Raw genomic sequence first — 20757 nt, forward strand, 5'->3', positions numbered from 1 at the left:
AGGGCTATACCAGATATGTCAGTTTTAATGGACTGGAAACTAGAGAGGCCACAACAAGGAGACAAAATGAGTGTCTGCCTGTCTCTTAGAGGCACACCTTCCATGCAGAGTCAAAGCAGAACTGTCTGCCTTGTCAACACTGATTAGGAGCTGCATCTTCACTACTTGTTGGTTCTCCGTGGAAGGAGAAATAACAGCATAGTGATTGCAACTGGAATTACCATAAACTCTCAGCCATTAAACCAGTCATGTGGGCTACTGGGGTCCCTCAGTCTGAGCAGCCACACACCAAGCAGCCCATCAAACAAATCCAGCTAGCAACAAGCGGCCGTTTTGAAAGGCATGGACAAACCTGCAAAGACCTGGGAATAAGCCTGTGTGGTTCACAGACTTCTTTAGAATGCCTTGTTCCAACAAGACTGGCTCTCTCATGACATATCTCCCCATCTTTCTTCCAGATCTGACTTGTGCTTTTACACCGCATCTCTCACTGGCAAAAACTGGAAATGGGAAATATGTATTAGACATTCTTGTGGCTCTTAAATGTTCCATGTATGTCTGACACACAAATGTTTAAATATGAACCTGATGGAACACAATAGCCAGAAACTGGAAGAGGGAGCTGTGGTTTCAGTGTTTTCGTATCAAAATGGGAAATCAGATAAAAATTATGACAGACAGATTTAAAATGAGTTGAAGCAAACTGCATAGTTCTTGACAGGCTCTTTTATAGTAGCCTGTATTATTCGCTAGGCGGATAAGGAACACGGCCACAGATTTGATCGGTAGATCTCAATCCAACGTATGCTACGCTGGACTGATTGAAAAGGTAGAGGAGATTATTTCACAAATTGAGGTTCAACCAAGCTCTACATTTAACTGTAATCTCTGCATGCTGAGATTAATAGAACATCACTCGGCGACTGAGAAAGCAAGTTATGATGAAGAAGCTGTTGAAACAGGAAACAATTGATTTCCCTGGAGACCTGTAAATCCACCTCTGATGTTCTTTCAAATTCTCTGTTATTGCTGTAAAAATTTTAAACACTAGTAAGAGGGTGACCATTTACCCCGAGACAGGACTGTTGGATTCTGGGGTTGGGTTTGCAAACTTATTCAGTGTGCTTAGCAGATACAGAAAAAAATTGCGTGGACCTCCTTAGAGTGCCTCCGGAATGCATGAGGTCACTCTTCAAAACACTTACAGTCAAGTGAGAGCCTCCCTGCCTTTATTTTTCCTTCGCTTCCCCACTTATTATGCTCCTGCCCTCACACATCATTCTCTTTCCTCCAGAATGTCATTTCAGGGGTGGGGGGGTCATTGCCCCATGTCCCGTATCCGGGAAGATTGTGAGCCCTGTGGTAAAGAGCTTGCAAGTCCGTCCTGCCGTACACATTCCTTTTAACAGTCTAGTGACAGCATGTCATAAATCCTGACCAGGCCTGCAGCAATCTGGCCAAGGGGACTTTAATACCAGAGGATTTATTTTATTTTATTATGTTTATTTTAAGTCAACTAATTTTATACTAAATTAGGTCTGATGGAGGGCTGGGTATTTTGCCAGCATTTAAATTGAGCCACACAAGGAGAGGAGGCCAGGTACCACCTCAGCATGAGAAATCAGCTCTGGTCACTTAGGAATCATGTCAGGGCAAATCTGGAATCTGAGGAGATCACTGCCCAGAGCAAACCCTTGATTTAAAATATATACTGTATCCTCAGCATTTAGACAGCAAAGCATTTAAATATGATTCTTGGAATAGTTATCAGGGAGGATTTGTGGGTACCCATCAGTGGGTGCCCATCAGACCCCTTGGGGAAGAACAGTTGTATGGCAAAGTGTCTGAGCTGGCATGCAGAGATGGGGGTTCAGTTCTTGGTTGTGTGATCATGAATCAATCACGTCATCTCTGTGCTGCAGTTCTCTACTGGTAAATGAAGATCATGCTGCTTCTTTTGTCTGCACCTAGGGTCCATTTAGACTATATCACGTCAGGACACAAACTGACTCTTCAATTGCATTGGTACAGCACCTACCATCGTAAGACCCCCATCCTGAGTCACCCTCTAAGTAACAACTCCTACAGAACTCGATGAGCAGCGGGTGACAGGTTACATTCTTACAAGAATCACAAAAAGAGGAAGATAATGCCTGCTTCTGCATAAGTCATTTACCAAAAAACTAATTTTCGGGCAAAAACTATCTATAATCTTTACCTGCACTGATATATTACTGATTTCTTAAATATAATATCTTTAAGACTATGCATATGGGACCCTCATTTTTCCTCCAGGTGGGAGAGGAAGAAAGGGCAGGGAGAAGATCGGTCTAAACTAGCATTGTCATGATTGTACATCCCACCCTCAACAAAATATCACCTGTAGTGAAAGAATTTGCCCAGTGGAAACAGAGTGCTTTGCTCTGTAGAAGGGCAGCTTGAAAGCTGTGCATAAACAGGCCTGAATTTCCCCTGTATCCACTAAACTGATAATCTCCCCAGGCAGAACTCGTACAGTAGTAACACCTAGATGTTGAGGTGGCAGCATGAAATATCATCATCACCACTTTCCAAAGCAGAGATCAGGGGACCCGACCCAGGTCACACAGTGGCAGGGCTGCAAAGAGAAGAGACTGAGCTGTTCTTGCCAAGGTAGACAAGTCCTGACCAGGCACTGGTCAATAGTAAATGGCAAGAAACACACAGGGATTCAGTCTCCGTGCTTATAGGCCAGGGGACCTCCTCTACACGAGGGGTATTGGTTGCGAGACATTTATTTTGTTTCTTTTTCTCGTGGTTTTTCACTTGAAGGAGCAGCGGGCGCACACGACAGGGCAGCCATATGCAGTAGCACCATGCAAAAGACAGCTCAAGAAAGCAGGGCAGCTGGCTGGATACTGCCACCCTGGCAGCAAGTGGACGGGAAGGGGAACCTCTGTGGCTTGCCCAGCTTGCTTCCTCCCAACCTGAGATTCAGAGCAGTCTGCAGCGCGCTGCAGGATGTGAGAATCTCCCTACCCAAGTCCCAGAGCAGAGGAACTGCAGCTCAGCAGCACCATGCTCTCCAGACCTTCACTCCAGACAAAATTCAACGTGCAGGGAAGAAAGTAACACGTATTTCGCCTGCCCACTGCAAATGCTTTGGATTCACACAAATTGAGTAAATGAACAGCTTTGCTTCCCAGGCCTTTTCCTGGGGCTCCCTCAGCTGTGCCCACTCGGGGGGTCTTTGGCATGGCCTGAAATTCCAATCCCCGTGCCAGTCACTTAACACTATTAAACACTGCAGCCAGGTTCCCTCCACACCCCTGGAGTTTAGGAATGCAAAACACATTGCAACCAACAGGTTACATTTACCAAATCCTAGCCATGCGTGACCTCACTATGTGAACAGCCGATTCTTATGTTTCTTCATCAAGGAGTTTTTCCCTGCTCCTTTCTCAGCTGTACAGTGTCTCTACATTTTTTTTGGCTTGAGGTCTCTGCCTAATTATCTGTAACCTTCTGTTCGAAGATCGCTGTCCTGGCCTGATAAAAACCAGTAACTTTGAAAGCAAACTGGGTCTTAATTTTCCTTGACAGCCCTTCTTGAAACATGTGGGCAAAGTCCTGGCTTAATTAAATGCACATTCGTATTCCAAACAAATTAAGTACAATTAAGGACTCTGAGTTATGGGTATCTATCACTCGGCGATGTTTTTGTAAAAATTACCACATTTAGATCAAAGGCAGAGGACCCTTTGCTTAATTGCTTCATTAGGGCCCGATGCGATAGGCTTCATAAATACAGGGGCTGATGTCTCTTTGGGAATTGCCCAAAAGACGGCTCTTAAAGTAATTGCTTCCATATTTCTCTCCGTGCAACATTCATGTGCTCACTGATCAAAATGGGTTGGCTCTCAGGAATTCAAGTGAATATGGGTCCCTTGTTATCTTCCAACAGCATGACTGTGGCGTGATTTTCAGAGCTGGGCTAGGTTTGGGTCACTGGCTGTTACTAATCCAGCTTCTATTGTGGGTTTCTACAACTCAGTCATACTGGGTAACACCTGGCCACACATGCCGGACAGGCCCAAAATGCTTGTTTTTAGGTAGCCCTGTCATCCTTCAGATATCAAAGGCTGCAAAGCAAGGCACATGGGTTTGGTTTGTGTTTACTTCTCACAGACAGTGTTTAGGTACCGCAACACTACAGAGAGAAAATGTTACCAGATTTTCTGCTACTTCTATCCCATTGGCACCTCCAGTGGAAGAAGATGAAGGAGTTCCACTTTTGGGGTTACCTATGGTTGGTTTAGTTGAATTGGCCCTTTTGTTGTTATTTTTTTGACCCACCCAAACTCTTCCGTGGGACATATATTGAGCCAGGACTCAAGCCATAATGGAAGCAAAGAGGGGATGTAAAGGGGATGTTTATCCCTGTTTAAATTAAAGTGATTAATTGCATAAATACAGTGAGGATACTGAAAAGGAAGGGTCAGTCTCCCCTGCTAAATGCAAACACAACTAAGGAAAGATAATTATCATAGGGAATCTGGGACAAAACCATTTTTAAAGGGTCATTAAGAATAGCATATTTATCAGTGCAGTAGAAGTGTTTACTTAAGGCCTTTACCCAGAAAGAAAAACCTTTCCATTTTTTGCATTTTGAGAATTCCTGAAGAGCACATCCAGTCAAGTGCCTTCTGTTTTGCCCTTAGAAGGATGATGCAAATGTCAGAGGTTTCGTGTCATTAAGGTGTAAGCAGTTGCTGGGAGTTTGTGGCTGAAGCCCAGACAAACTCTAGATGAATTTTTAACAAGATTGAGCTCTATGTAAACCTGTAACCTGGTAGCCCCTTAAGCCAGTGATTGTTTATTATTGCAATGCATTACATCAGCAAATACACTGGGAATATTAAAAAAGGGTCTCTGGAATTTGAGAACACAGATAAAACAGGCTTAATAGAAAAAGGAGGGAAAGAACTGGTCTCTTACAACTAAAAGCACTGGTTGGGGTACTAAGGTGGGCTTTGGTGACAGCATTTTAAGAATTAGGGGGATCAGTGTTTTCTTATCAACAGAGTAGAACTGACTGCCTGTCTTAAAATGATGATGACCTCATTTTAATTTCTTGTTGGACTTTGTGAATGACCGAGAGCATATTTTATTAATCTGATTTAGTTCAAAAGCACCCTGGATGCAGAGACTGGTTTCCTTCCTCCTTCTTTTTGTATGTTGTGTTCATTATCTTGTCCTAGATGACACTACCAGGAGGGGGGCAGACTTTCATCTGCTCAAACCAAAATAGTTTCAGTGCGTCCAGCAACACAGACATGGCCGCTAGCTAGATCGCAGAGGTGGTTGGAAAATGTTAAGAATTTTCACTACAATCTTTGGATTTTTGATTTTTTCTGTAATATTCCTTTCTTTTCCTAACCCCCCCAAAAATGAAGCCTCCAAATTTCTCAGTGTTCAGATTTCCTATTGCAGTCTTCCTTTCTTTTCTTTCTCTTCTCCTTCCTCCTCCCTGCTTTTTTCCATGTTGCTACTGCAAAAGAAGGGAGATAGGATAAGATAAATGGAAAGAGGAAAAGAAAAAAAGCAAACATCCCCCAATGATTTCATTTTTTATTTTAATTGAAAAAATTAAATTTATTTTTCCCTGAAACATTTCTGTTTAAGAAAACAGGCATTTTTCAGCCCTGAAAAATTTCAGTTTAAGAAAACAGGCATTTTTCAGTGAAGCCACCACTACTCCTACAGCACTGCTGGTAACCAACGTCCTTACCAGAAATAATTCAACTGTATACTGATTCTCTTTTCTGTTTTTACCATAATCCTATTTTAGGATGTTCTGTAGTTTCGGCAAGAGCAACAAAAAGGACAGTATTGACAAAACTGAAGGCAAGACACCTCAGAAAAAGTACAACATGGGCAGGAATCATAGGATCACCAGGCTCAAGTTCATCTATCCCAACCTCCAAGGCTCTGGTGCTAGGATGATGGGAACTTTATAGATTCCTAGATGAGAGGAGATACTCCTCTTACATTGATCCATCCAACATAAATCATCTACGATAGACAAGGAACCTCCTTGAGCGAGAGAACCCCTGTGGCCTACTCTGGAGAGCCTGCCAAACCAGGGAATAATTGTTCCCTTTGAGACTCTGAACACCTCTCAATCAGGAACTGATCTGAGCCACACACCGACTTCCAACACTTCACCTTAAACAACTGAATTACTACCAAGTAATAGCTTCATCTGTACTGTTACCATGGACTTTAAGATGACAGGTCCTATGCCAAGTCATCAGGGTCTTCAAGCCATCCGGCCCTCTACAAGTTGCAGATTTGACAATGATATGGCTGACAGCAACGTGAAGACATGAGAACTGACAGTGCTTCAATAGTCACGAGGATTAGTTTAATAGTTTGTGCTTCATTGGTTCCCTAAAGTTGTCCTTAGCCGGATTTCCATTAGCAACACAGTCCATCAGCTTCCAATGGTGGCAAAGACATAACTACATGTTTTTAGGCTGCTTTATTCTCCAAATCAGTTTTGCTCAATGCTAAGGGAAAAAAAACACAACCCAATAACCACCCAGATTGTCCAGTCCATGACTGGATAGCTGGCAACAGAAATCCTATTTCTAAACTGACCCTTGCATTCCAGCATTACCTTCATTAATTCCACAGTCTCACATTTCTAGGAAGATGTCAGTCATGTATGTGATTTTTCTATCAGCTATTAATGCCAGATCACAAGGTGAGAAAGCAGGGGTTTTAATCTCAAGACCCTCAGGAGATGGAGCTGAATACATTTGGTATGAGCCTCATGTCTGAAAATGTCAAGGATAAATATTTTTAAAGTAGAGGGTGCTGATATTAATGTGTAATCTTAAGTACTGTAGATCTGCCTGAAAACAGAGCTCCTTTCAACATCATTACAGTTGTTTAGCTGTAATCAGCATATATCTCCTGCTTCCCATTAATTATGTTTAAATCATATAGCTGGGCACCTTTACCTTTAGGTATATACATTTCTGTGCAGCCTGGGAAATAATTTGAGGCGGTTTTAAATACATCTGCGTTGACAGGATGTCTGCTCCTCTATCTGGAGGGAGTAAGCTATGGAAATAGCCTTCCCACCTCCAAACCTTGTTTGTTCTCATGCTCTCAATGTTTTACTGTTTCTTTGTCCTTTCTCATCACCATGTTTCCTGGCAGTTTGCATAACTCTTTACTTCAAGTATAGCTACTTGGACCACAACATAGCAACCTATTTTTGGATTCCCCCTTTCTAGCAAATTCACATGCAAGGGATTGATTGTGTAATCTCTATTCATGTTTAGTTGTATTTTACAAGGGGACATCATCCCATATTAACCAGTGGATCTGCCCTTGTATAAATATACGACTACAGCCTGTGAAAGGAGACAGAATCAGGCCCTAAACTATAGATGTGCCCCACTTGATGGCTTCTTTGCCAGTAAAACATATAACCTGATAGCCTCACTGTGCACCAGCTTTCCAAAACACACACACCAGTCCATCTTTCAGGCGTAGGTGTCCCCAGCAGCTATACACTGGAAATTTATTCTGAGGACCTACTAAAAGGCCACACATACATTCTTAAAATTGATACGTGGCAATTGGCCCTACAGCTTACCCCCAGCCTAAGAAGTTCCTCTCTAAAGCCTGGTGGTCACAGAGACTTTTCCAGTGCATAAGGCTCTCTTCAAAATCACTGAAGCAGTAACTGAATGCACACAATGGTGTGCACCTGCAGTGCAGGTGGGACTGCACTTTGGAGGTCTTCAGTGCTGGGGGTGAAGTTCCTATTAAGCAAAGGCAGCTTCACCCAGATGTGTGCATTCAGGTGCAGTGTCTGACTGACTGCAGCGGCTGCTGACTGCACTACCTTCTTTTGGGGTCCACTGGGTGTATCTTGGTGAGTGAGAGCGTTTTGGGGGAAACAGCATTCCCTTCTGAAAGCAAGAAACCCCTCAGTGCACCAGTAACTAAGTCTCACCTATAGCCAAGGATCCAAGGTTACTGGCATGACACTATTTACATGCCATTGGCTCCAGCCACACAGGAGTTGACTGGTACAGAGAGGGCTATGCAGTTTAACTTGCAAAGAGTGCTACTATGCAGTGGCTGCTATTGCCTTTGCATGATATGCAATTATGTCTTTTTCCCAACACTGCCAAATGATGGGCCTATTTCATTCCAATAGCCAAAGGCTCATGATTACTTGATATAAAAATTGTCATCCTGTCTAATGATCTGGATGAGGCATATGTTTATGTGTGTGTATAGAAGAGAGAGAGAGATCTCTGAGGACATGTACATGGCGCGGATACTCCTCACAACAGTTCCTAGATAGCTGTTTCTATTACTTGAAATATGGATCTGAGACTGATTTCAGTTGCTAACTGCCTTATAACTTATTGTCATACTTATTCTGTGCAGTTACAAATATCTTGTATCTGGAAGCAACACCAAAGAAGTCTCCTTTATCAAGTCAATCTCAAACCCCATTATGTTCCTCTGCAACCGTTTCCGTAAACATTCAGCAATTTTCGGTGTCTGAGTTGCGCAGTTGAAGAAGTGCATAAACAGGCTCCACTGAAATGTGAAGATGACTGATAATGTAGTAACACTGAGACCCCTTGCTGTGATTATTACCCCCTGAGTGCTCCTTACAGAATGTGCCTCTTATCTCACACTGACAACGCTAATAGAATATGCATAGCCCTATTAGCATACAAGATAATAGCACCCTGGAGGGGACAGAGCCATAAAACTTTAAGTAGAAATCAAAACAGAAGGAGGGAGAAAAAGGGAACATTGTCACAAGCAAAAAAAAAAAAAAAAAAAATAGAGCCGGAGGGCAAATTTTGCTGCAGTGAACACACGTAGTCATAATTCTTGTGCTAGTCACCATGCAAATGGTAATAGGCTGTAGTCCCATGAATACTATCAGTGCCATGTTTGCTGTGAAACATTAATTGAGATAATGTGCCCCTTTCCGATGCAGTGGGGAGTCGTATGTCAAATTGTACCATAACAAAATTATGGCAACATCTGCAAGAAATATACAACAGTGATCAGGGTGCCTTGCATTGTATTAGCCCAACCAGTGCATTGCCTTCTGCAGCTGGAACCCAAGGAAGCACTCAGGTTTGCAAAATCTCCCCTTGTAATCTTTGCTACAGTGTGCAAGTCAGCAGAGACTAGCAGCTGTTCTTATAGACAACGCACCTATGCCTGAACAGGCTTAATTTTCCAATGCTGTGGGCCCTGGAAAAGGAGCCCACTGAAAGTCTTGTGAGTTGTGTATGTTATCTCTTGACCCTACTTCAGTCACTGGATTAAACCTCACGCAGTTCTTTGAGTGCAGGGGCCTTCCCTCAGTCACGTCTGCCCAGTGCATTCACATTTGTTCCATGTAACCCTCCATTGTACCAGACCTTTCACAGCTCACCCAGGGCTGGCAGTCAGCCATGCATTCATAAGCTTTCCATCTTACAGCAATAGCCAAAGTAAATCTTTCAGTGCTTGGCACAAGAGTGTGAGTTCAATAAAAAGGCTCAAACAAGTATGAGATGGCTTGTCTCTAAACAAATGACGAACAGTGTGCCTTCCCAATGCTCATTGTGGTTCAGTTCCTGTCTACAGCTAAATCCAAATAACCCCCAGCAGCATTGCTGACAAGTCTGTGTGGTGAGCTGATCACCTGTCAAGTGGCTATGAAAGTATCTATGCACCTAGGCTCAGCTAGGTTGAAAGGGGATGACCTGTCGCTTACTGTGAGGGGGAAGGGGAGACAAAAGAGTCCCTTTTAGTTGTCTGGATTATGAGAGTTGAAGCCTTCCGACATTAGCACTGCCTATGTCAAGCCCAGGGTAAGTGCTCTACGGACCTCTGTGTGCTTTTTCTTCTAACATGTAAAGATGGTGTCATGAAGTAACAAGTGTTGGACTCCTGTGGTGCGTTTTGAAGGATCCTGTGCGGTTTTGTGGGATTCTTCACAGAGTTTCGTGGTGGTTTCTATAGAGCCGAGCTCTTTGTAGAGTGCCTTTGTGGTGCAAATTCTTGCAGCTTGTGTGAGTTTTCCTCACTTTATTGGACTGGATGTCACTTTATGTTGATAATTTCAGCAATTAGGATGCAGCTTGGGAAAGATGTTAGCAAAGAATATCAAAGTATCCTGGAGAAAGAATGGAAAGCTCAGTAAAGACTGCCCTTAAATGGGGTCTGCCTGTCCCCCTCTACTAGAAAGAATCTGTACTGGCTCAGAGAACTTCAGGTACTACCACAAATAATGATTTTGGAGATTTGCGAGGGGTATTTTGATGACTGCTGCCTCCAATAAGGCAAATTCTAAATATTGAATAATCTCCCAAAAGAAATGATAGTTATTCCTCCTTTTTTTTGGTAGATTTTATATTAGCTTGAGCAAAATACTAGTAAATGTAACATAAAGGAATAAATCATATCATAGATCATTTCCATCTCTTACTTCTCTAATGCTATGATTTTCTGGTGACTTTCACAATCTTGAGGGACTCAATCATTTCTAAAACATTTTCTATGTACAGAAATGACATTATCACTTTGGACAAAGCTGATTAGCCAATGCTGAAGCATCCTTTCCAGAAAAGTCAACTAATGTCAAATTGCCACTAGACAGTACCTCCAATGACAGGTCATTGGAAGTGGGCAGATCTACACATCAGATCATGGTATTTAGCAGCCGGTTATGTTGGTTAAGCAACATATTACATACTATATTTGTAAAGTTAAACTACCCCAAAGGAGACGCTTGGGTTAAATTCAATGAGTGTAAAGTAGGAGCTTTCCTTTCTACCATCTGGAATTGAAATCGCTTTTATTTCATATACAGTACCAGTGCTGAGCACAAACCGTTGTTCCAGCCTTGGAGTAAGCTTTTATGGTCCAATTCTTGCTAAAGGGAAATCCTAACATTTATTGCCTATACACATGTTTTCCAATCTGGTGAATAAGGAGACCACTGAAGACTCAAAGGATTTGGAGTCATTTCTTACCTTAGCCAAAAATATCCTGTGGAACTTTGGCCAAGTCCCTTATTTACCCATTTTCCATCAGGAATGTGAGGACATACTTTTCCCAGAGCTGTTGCAAGCATGAAGCCCATGAATGAACGGAGGATTCAGGGATGACACCCAAGTGAAAGTCAAGAAACACAGACTGATTTTTATCAGACGCTGGTGGCAAGACTTTTCTTTGCTTAATACAGAAGGTAAAACATATGGAAATGTACTGAGATAATTCTGACAGATGCTTGTTAATTAAAGATACAACAATTTCCAGCCAGAAAGCTAAAATGCATACGACACCAAAGCCTTCCCCAGTATCTTTCTCATCAAGAACTCATGAAATAGTTGTAATGTAAATAGAAGATCTTACTGACATAAAAGATCGACCATGTGGGCCCAGATCTCCACTGGCATAACCTCATTTGAGTCAAAGCAGTTATTGTCAGGGTGTCTAAAGCTGCAGGTTCAGAAAAATGTACTCACAGAACTATTTCTTCCTAAAATGATCCATTGCACTCAAATTAGAAAGAACCCAAAGACAGCAATTTTATTTTTGTACATCAAGGATTATTCAGGGTATGCAAATATACTGACTTCTGCATTTCCTACCAACTGCATGGTGCTAATATTTTCTATACTTCCTATTAAAATCCTGAGAACTGGATGGATCAATGCCAGTGTTTAAATAACTATTTTTTTTCAAAGTGACAATGAATGGCAAGGGAATTGATGGCTTGGTTTTTATTTGTCACATACTACATTTGATTTGATACACATGAAATCCCATGGGAGGGCTCTTGTCATTCTAACATAGCTGAGAATATTTACTAGAAGTGGGTTAGGACACAGCGATCTTCGAAAAAATAGTTGATACAGGGAGCGATTAATAGCTCTTAAGTTTAAACGGCTTCCCCGGGCAAGATTCACCAAGAATGCTAAGTGCTTTGGCCAATGAGTGAATATACTGTCATCACTCCTCACAACACAAGACATCCAACTGACCTCTCTCCTGCCCAAGCCTGTTGTTCTCTTCTGGGTTATCCTTGGGAATAATTAACATAAGAAATGCTAATCAATTACATGGAAGTTACTGAAAATTTCATGCACCATAAAAGAAAGAGGTGCCCTTCAGTTTAAACTTCTGCCTCTTATTTTATGCAGGATCTCCCTCTTCGGGGTTCTTTGTTTCAAAAGGCCAGAAGCCCCACATTTGAGTCTTGTAAGCTGAAGAGAACTCAGATGCGAACTCAGGTCCCAGTTCAGGACAGCACAGATCTAAGTGCTTTGCAACAAAGACTGGACTTAAAAAATTCAAGATGTGCCTTATAAATGCGTCAGGAATAGAAGCAAAAGTTGGCTGTGGAGTATTTGTGCCTTTTTAAAGCTATGCTCCGACTTTAAACAAGGAAGGTAAGAGTCTTCCCAACTGAGGTGACTGGTTTTGGTTAACCGCATCAACTTTGATGCCCAAATAATTGTTCTACAAATAAATATAGTAATCAAAAAGCATTTTCCCCACACAGGCTTTATTAGAACAAGAGCCTTATTTAGAAAACATTATCTAGGAAAATCCTTAATAGCCCAGGACATGGAAGAAGCAATACAGTGCAGTCTGGATGTTGTTCTATATTTATTAAGTTGTACCAGGGCCCATTTAGCAGCAGCTCTGCAGTTTATCACGTAAATATCGAATGCCAAATAGAAAAGGGAAGAAAATAACAACATAAAAAATTTATCTTTTGGGGGGAAAAAATGGGGCTGATAATGTGATTGTGCCTTCAGCTGTAATGGCTAATGTCCCTGTGTAAGGGTGGGGTATAGAAATATTCCACAGCTGAGGGACGGGAGGGGGGAAAAAGGAAGAAAGGGGGGCTTGGCTGCTGTTTGTTTGTTTTAAAGTGTATTCTGGTTGCAGGCTAGGTCAGCGGGTGGCCAGACTGAGAAAATGAGTCCCCCGGGCTGTAATAATTGTAACTGTCAGGGAAAAAAGTCAAGGTCTCAGATAGCACTGGTCTGCTCTGACTTCTGACCATGGAGAAATATATATGAAAACTATTGCCTGAGGCACTCAGGGAAGAAACCAAGAGGATTTAACTCCTGGTGGTTTGTGCTCATGAATCTGAGAGCTCATTTTGCACTGCGGTGGGTTTTATCTTTATTGTTATTTTCATTTGTTGTTTGACTGGAGTGAGAGAGGTTTCTTTTCCTAGTGCCCAAACGGTGATGTAATGAACACCAATTACTAGATTAGGCTTTGCATAAAAGTGCCATCAACAGCACTGTAGGGATAATCCATCAATCCGGACTAGATATTTACAAGGGACTGATTCTGATGTCCTGTGCAGTACGGTCTTGTACACCTAGTACACAGGCCTGGCTGCCTTTGCTGAAGTTACCCCAGGTATATCGCCGTGCAAGTCCTTTGGCTTTACCAGAAACACTCCTGACATGAAAAAAGTCAAGGTCTCAAGTTGAGGTATATGTGGATTAAACAGGCAAACCACGAGACAGTCCACAAGCCAGGCTTGTTTCCAATAGGGAAGTAAATAAAAAGAAAAAACAAAACAAGAAAACTGGCTAACTTAACTTTTCTCAACACAGTGAACTATCTTCCTTTATCAGCCAAAGTTTGGGGGATTCTAAAGAAATGATCACAAAGATGTTCCAGTCCATGGACTCATCATTTAGTTGCTGGGATTACAGTAATTCCTGATGGAAAACCTGCAGGCAGTGGGGACCGCTTCCGGTCCAAGCTGCTGAAGGAGATGGGGCCAGGTATTTGTGCATGAACATCTCTTGAGATTTAAATATACTGCTTATTTATGGTAATAAGGGGGTGGGGCCTGTGTAGGTCTACTTGAGAGGGAAGTTTGCACACTTGACTTGAAAATTCCTCTTCCAACTCAGTTCTTATGGCCCTGCACACCGGCCACATTAGCAATGGTGCTGGGCAGGGAGCAGCCAATGACTTATGCGTTGTGCCTGGCAGATAAAATCCACTGCAGAATACCTGGGGCTGATTTACCATCTGGAGTAGAAGCACCTCTGGCCTGTGCACCTTTTCCCTGTAGCTAGGTATAGACGCTAGCTGCAGTTCACAAGGGGAGAGATTGTACCTCGCTGTATTCCTCATATGCCACATGATGGAAGAGGTGACATGGGTTTCTTGTATTTTTCATGTAACCCTACTCCCTTCCTTTGCTAGGGGTTACATGGGCCACTAAAACAAGACAGGGGGACTTTCTATGCTTTGGCAGCTGTTTTGCTTCCTCACTGGAGGAACAACAAAACCTTTTGGACATATCTGCCAACTTGAGTTGCGTTGCAATGTCTGGCTTAGGGTTAGAAGCTCAGCTCTTCCATTTGGTTTTATTTCGGACCAGAGAGCTTGCCTTGACTTTGAAAACCCTTCTCATTGAAAGCATCATCAGTCCACAGGCACCCCCAGAATATTGCTGCTGTAATGAATCAGAATATTCTAACGGGGAGGGGAGACGTGCTGTTAAAACATTTTGCCCATATTTAATATCCACTTATTAGTAAGGGGAAGGAAAGAGTTGATTTCCATTGCCCAAGCTAAAGTAAACCAACAGCATAAATATAAAAGAAAAAGTAATTATTCTGTTTTACTGGTCTGAGGTGTTACTGGTAACAGAAAAGAAGATTTTTGTTAGATTAATATTTTATGTTGAAAGCATCCTTAATACAGAATTGTGCAACTTTGAAAGGCCTCTTCTGGACTGAACCCACAGTCCTTGCGCATAGTATAGTCAATATGATGTTTCAAAAATACCATGCTTTGGTCCAGAGGATGAGAGCTTTACCATTAAAATAAGACTGAGAAAATACAGCCAGTTGCTTACACAGCAGCTAAGCAACTCACTTTTCCCCAAGATCTGACAAAAGGGCCCACCAGGTCCCATCCATGATGTGTGAAGAGTGAGTATGTCTCGTGGAGGAAATGTCTGAGGATAAAGTATATAAAAATGGATGTTTCCAGCATATTAGAAGCAGCTTTCCTTCTTTTGTTTCAGCAGCCCCGAATCTCAGTAATTCCCCTTATAGCTCACTGAGTACCACGGAAAACAATGAATGAGACAGCAGGCCAAAGAAAGCTGCTAAAGCTAGGAAAGATGCTCTGTGAAAATTGGAAGTACTGGTCTGGGATCCCATTTGAATTGGGTTTTGCTCTCTGTAACAAGGCAATATGCCATGAGGTTTTTCATAGATTTTAAGTCCAGAAGGAGCCACTAGATCATCTCACTGGAGCCACTGAAGATGAGACCAGGAACCCGTATCTGACTACAGCAGTCTGCCAGAGAGGCATGTCATCTTGAACTGAATGCTTCAAAATGCGGAGACGCCCTGGTTGTTTGTCCCATTCTTTCAGTCACCCTTACCCATCAGATTTTGTGCCTTTGTTTTCACTTTAAACTTCCAGCCATTCATTCTTAGGGTGCCTCTCTTGTTGCTTGGGAAGACGCATATGTCCCATAATCAAGTTGCTTCTTGATCTTCTCTTGACAAGGACAAGGTAATGGCTCCAATTTGAGAATCAGGAGCTGCGGTCTCTGGGCACAGGCATAAGCCCAGCCAGGAAGCAAGATCTAAGGCTGCCTGCTTTTCAAGCATTCAGGAGAGACCCACAGTCAGTGAAGCGGTAGTGTCACTCCTCCTCCAGCTGCAGAATGCAAAACCTTGCTCTGTATTTTTTTTAACCTTTTTGCATCTTGTATTTCTTAATCAACCCATGCTGAGGGATGGGACTTGGGGCTGGAGACTCTCCCCACAGGCAGACTTGGCGAAACCACTGGCATAGTTCATGACTGGATTTGCAGGCAGAGAACGCGATGCCATGGGAAGGTGCAGCTGTGTTTCCTGTGCAGCCCTGTCTCTTCACGCTTGGGTGAGGTGCTGCACCGTGTACCTAGGGGGTTGCAGCAGCCCTACCTGTGGCTTGCTAATGCTGCTCGCGCCTGGACAAGCACATGATTGTACAAGCGGTTTGCTATTTTAAGGTGCAGGTGGTGCAGGCGGCGCAGGCGGAAGATCTCAATGTCACCACGAGGCAGGGAGGGAGGGTGTGAAGAGGAGGAAGGCAGAAACCTTCACCACTAATGTCAATTTTCTGCATCAAATATTTTGATAATTAAACAAAGCTGATCAAGAGAGGAAAACAGCATGTCTCCAGAGCTCAGGAAGCACAGGCCCATTAAATAGAAGAGTCAGAAAGTGCCAGAGGCGGCAGCCTCAGATTAATGACACTCCAGTAATAGATTTTCCCAGGCACAGTCACACAGGAGACAACTACTGTGTAGCCAGAACAGCGATGAGGCTGTTAAAGCAACAGTAACATTAAATCACCTGGTACCATAGGGTGAGGGGGATGGATGGGAGAGCATTGACTCCTGGCACTGAGGAAGGTGTAACCCTCAATCTGGTTTCAGGCAAAGAAGCTGGAACCCAATGGTCATTTGCCCTAGGGAAAAAGGGCAGCTTAGATGTACAGCCTGTATAAAGGGAGGTAAATGTTAGCACAGGAGCCATTGTAAGCCGAGCACAAAAATCTCTCCTGGTGCGTGGAAGATGCATTTGAGATCAGGGAGCGGTAAAATGCTATATATACTGCTTTTCCTGAAACTGACCCAATGTGTTTCAATCAGATCATTCTTTAAAGAAAGAAAGATAGATAGATCTTCATTATATATAATGTATAAAGCATCAGGAGCCAGTTCCAGGGCTGGTGCTGCTCCCTTGACTTTGATGGGGTTAACCCAGGGGATGAATTTGTTTAAATTCAACTCAGCTCAGGAACCAAATGGGAAAACAGCCCTGTTTTCTTATGATCAAGCCCATCTTATCTTGCCAGTGTTTGAACTGATCCTCCTTGAAATGTCCATCTTGTCTGAATCATTTCTATCCGTTTTTATAATACAATAATAACAGAAACGAGGGCTTCTCCTGAGCCGGGCTGGCATGGATTAGGGTCCCCACCACGAGCGCGCTTCGCTCACAGCCGGGATGGATAGAAACCATATGAAGTGGCTGAAAATCGGAAACAACTTTTTAGACGTACTTGAATCCTGATACGATCACATCACAGAGATGGGTTAAATTTATGATCTTATCTGGGAGTTTTGTTTGTAATCAATCCCAGACCTACTGGCGTTTGCTCCCTACCAGCTTGTGATTTCCCTGTGCTAACAAGGAAAATTTGGGACATCAAACTATCAGGGAATGAAGCCAAAATATGATATTAGCAGATAAAATCAGGGCTGGAATGCAACCCTCCACCCCCACCCGAAACTGGAAAATAATGGGCCTTTGCCGCATGTGAATTTTAGTGTTTGCTGAATGTGGCAGAACGTTGCTTACACAAACAAGAACGTGTGCAAATCACATGCAGTGGAAACCCAGCATTTCCTGGGCAAAAGCCTCAGGGGGGAAAGCAAGCAATGGACAATGGAGCCCTTTTGAGGTTGCAGAACAATTTCACTGTGGAAAACATTACCTCTTCTAACGTGGAATTCATCCCAAGCAGAGGAATGTGCACCAAAAGCTACCACTCATGGCCCAGACTCTTCCCACTAAAGTCATCCCACTGGGACTGTGGGATTTCCAGGAGACAGAAGCTAGATAAGCATTTCCTATAAACCCCCCAACTTTGGATAGACTTGTCATTCCAAGCCTGTAAGTGCCAATGACAAACAGTCCATACTAAAACACCAGTTCAGCTTACAATAAAATGACCACTGGGTATCAGAAGATACAACTTCAGAGACAACTCTCTCGGCCTCTCTTCTGCAGGAATACGCTACAAAAATCTTGTAAGGTTGCTGTGGACATTATAATTTCTCCAGGTGTTTTGCTTCACTGGGATCGCTTGGTCCCATATTTTTAAAAAGTTGTTGTGCAAAGGAACTTATCTAGTCTAGTCATAGCCACCTCTGGATACTTTTCTCTAGAGACTAGCATGCATTATTTTAACTAGCGAGATCAATTTTGTGTATGCAGCATGTGACTTGTGTTCAGAAACAGCTGCTGTAAAGATCAGGCCACTTTGCTTCACAAATGCCCAGGGAAGATCCCACTGGGTAGCTGAGCAAAAGGAAGCATGATGTGCTGGGCAGAGAACAGGCTAAGGAGTCAAACAGCCTGGGCTCTATCCCCAGCTCTGACAATGGCTCACTGCATGACCCTAGACAAATCCCTTTGCCACCCATTCCCCAGCTGTAACATGATGATAGTGAGACTTAGCCAAATCTTTAGAGGGCCTGGATGAAAAATGCTATAGAAACACTGACCATTCCTACTAACTGGCCAAATACAGATCTCTTTATTCTCCTTTGACAGACCCAAATCAAGCAAGTCAATAGGGAAATAACTTGAGTAAATACTTGACTTTCATCTGTTATTATTAACCAGCTTGGCTGAAATAGAAACCTCAGCAAACTAGAACATCACCCAAGACTCGACTAGAGCTTATTTTGGATAGTCAGAAAGCTTTGGTAGTTTTGTTTGTGCCTTTCAAATCTCCCTGGAGCTCCTAATATTTTGTTCCAGCCAGGATAGGAATCAAATATAATGTAATGCTATGAGTAAGGCTATTTTCAGCTCAAAACTAGGATAAAACCTGTTCCCACCAGATTTCCAGCCTGTTCTCCAGGATAAACATTCTGGAACAATTTTTTTATTTTTATTTTTTATTTTGGGGGGGGGTTGGACATTTATCTAAACTTCTATATATCTTTGGTGTTTCCCCCAGTTCTCAGTAATGACTGAGGCAGACTGAAATTTGGGTCAGAAGTGTCAAGCTGATTATATAAATGAAACCAATTTGCTTGACCCTTCTCACAGTGAGACACAAATTAATATACCCATCCAGATGAACTGTAATGTACAATAAGCAGATTCCCATGAGGGCATTATTTCAGCTGTCTCTCTTCCTTTCTCAGGTTTCTGGTTCCTTCTGGGTTGTTTTGAATTTTTTCCTTCCAGGTTTCTGCCAGGAGAGGGACCTGCTGGTCTCCACTGCAACAAGTTAAAGTGAAATAAAGTGGAGAATGGCTGTACCTTTTACATCCAGGGACATTCAGTCTACTTCACAACAGTACCAAAAAAGATCATGCATAACTCACAGGGTTATTTAGACTACACTGTAAACTCTTCTACTTCTAACACTTTGTCCAGATGTCCAACTTCAGACTCCTGAACCAAGTTTTATTCTTCCAGCTCAGTCAAGATGTATGCTCAAGAGGGGGGACAAAGAAAGTGCTTCAAGGACATCCCCAAGACCAACTTGAAAAAAATGCAACATTGACATCGACTTGTGGGAGACTATCACCCAAGACCTCCCCAAATGGAGGAAGAGTCTGCTGCAAGGATCTCAGTACTTTGAAACCTTGCACCAACAACAGAAGACAGAAAAGCTGAAGTGGCAGAAACAATGTGATGTGGACCAAACCACGAATCCAGAGCTGCCCACCCCACTTGAAAACAACTGCTTGCATTGCAACAGTCTGTGGATCTCTGATTGGCCTCATCAGCCATCTTTGGACCCACAGATAAGACAGTCATGGAAGAGAATTATCCTCGACTGTGAGGGATTGCCAAAGAAGAAGAACTTGCAAATGTCCAGTTGCAACCAGTTGTCAGGTAAAGATTTAAGAGAAATCATCTTCATCTGTATTCAGTATCTAGAATGTCCTTTCAGACAGCGTGAAGCCCTCCACTATGCCGAATTGTCAACTTCTCATCTCTGTTGTGATTAATTCTGAGACAGATAAAGGAACAAATCCATGAATGTTCCAACAGAGCCTCATTATTTCAACCCTTTTCAGTCTTTTTCCATATGGAAATTTCTTGCTTTCCTACAAACAAACAACGTGTGAACATTTTCAATATAGGAATATTTCTTATAAATAAAACCTTTGGTGGACTGTCTCCAGTTGCTTTGTAAGCCTGAATTCTCCCCATCCCTTCTGGACTTGGAAAATGTTACAGATCCAATGTATACTGGGTTAAAGGAATAACATGGGGGTTCAGTAATTTGTGTGAGCTCAGCCCAGGGGCAGATGGAAATGGAATCTATGGGGTCTCTGATTGCTTTAATTTCACTTCCGATAAAGCTAGCGATTAAAAGAAATCTACGGTACATTAAAAATCAATGCAGAGAGGTGTCCTATGTTATGTATAATGGACAGAGATGCTTTCCCAACTATCCAAGGACCAAATAAGAAGGATGAATCTGATCAAAGGAGCTTACAATAAAACTAAACCAACACCACACAAAGGAAGCATGCAATATAATCATTCCCCCAAAATAAGCAGTGTAAAAACAGGGAAACACTGAGTGCTGTTGGTTCCAAACCAGTGCTGTAAATCAACAGCCACTCCACTGAAGTGAACAGACTTACTTTGGTTTATAACGACTGGATCAGAATCTGGTCCGCATATTTCACACGTTTCAGAGTATTGAGACTAGAAATAGTACCGGTAGCTTGGAACGTTTCCTAATCGGCGCCAAATGTAAAACAGCTCATTGCCTGTACATGGTAAACAGTGCAAGAGAGATGTCAGAAACTGAACAGAAAGTCCAAGTGGGAACATAAAGAGCAAACAAGTTCCACAGGCAGATGGGAGTTGAAGTGTAAAGGGGATTAAATAATACCTATAAAATTTTATGTAT

The 20757-nt window shown here is 42.6% G+C and overlaps 2 long non-coding RNA genes across 5 annotated transcripts in view; both read right to left on the reverse strand.

The window, feature by feature from the left end:
• LOC109293626 overlaps nucleotides 1-20757 on the reverse strand; it is a 39301-nt gene that overhangs the window by 11580 nt on the left and 6964 nt on the right. For all 4 annotated transcript variants that reach the window (XR_002096348.1, XR_002096350.1, XR_002096349.1 and 1 more), the window contains exons 2-3: nucleotides 20486-20614; nucleotides 353-500 (exon numbers count right to left, since the gene is read on the reverse strand). This is a non-coding gene — a long non-coding RNA (uncharacterized LOC109293626). The remainder of the gene's footprint in view (nucleotides 1-352; nucleotides 501-20485; nucleotides 20615-20757) is intronic.
• LOC109293628 lies at nucleotides 12197-19407 on the reverse strand. Its single transcript, XR_002096351.1, has 3 exons — nucleotides 15498-19407; nucleotides 14113-14119; nucleotides 12197-12210 (listed from the first exon to the last, which is right to left on the reverse strand). It is a non-coding gene; the product is annotated as an uncharacterized LOC109293628 (long non-coding RNA).

This window comes from Gavialis gangeticus, unplaced genomic scaffold (genome assembly GCF_001723915.1).
Source record: "Gavialis gangeticus isolate Ggan-Ray unplaced genomic scaffold, GavGan_comp1, whole genome shotgun sequence".
NCBI classification, from domain to species: domain Eukaryota; kingdom Metazoa; phylum Chordata; order Crocodylia; family Gavialidae; genus Gavialis; species Gavialis gangeticus.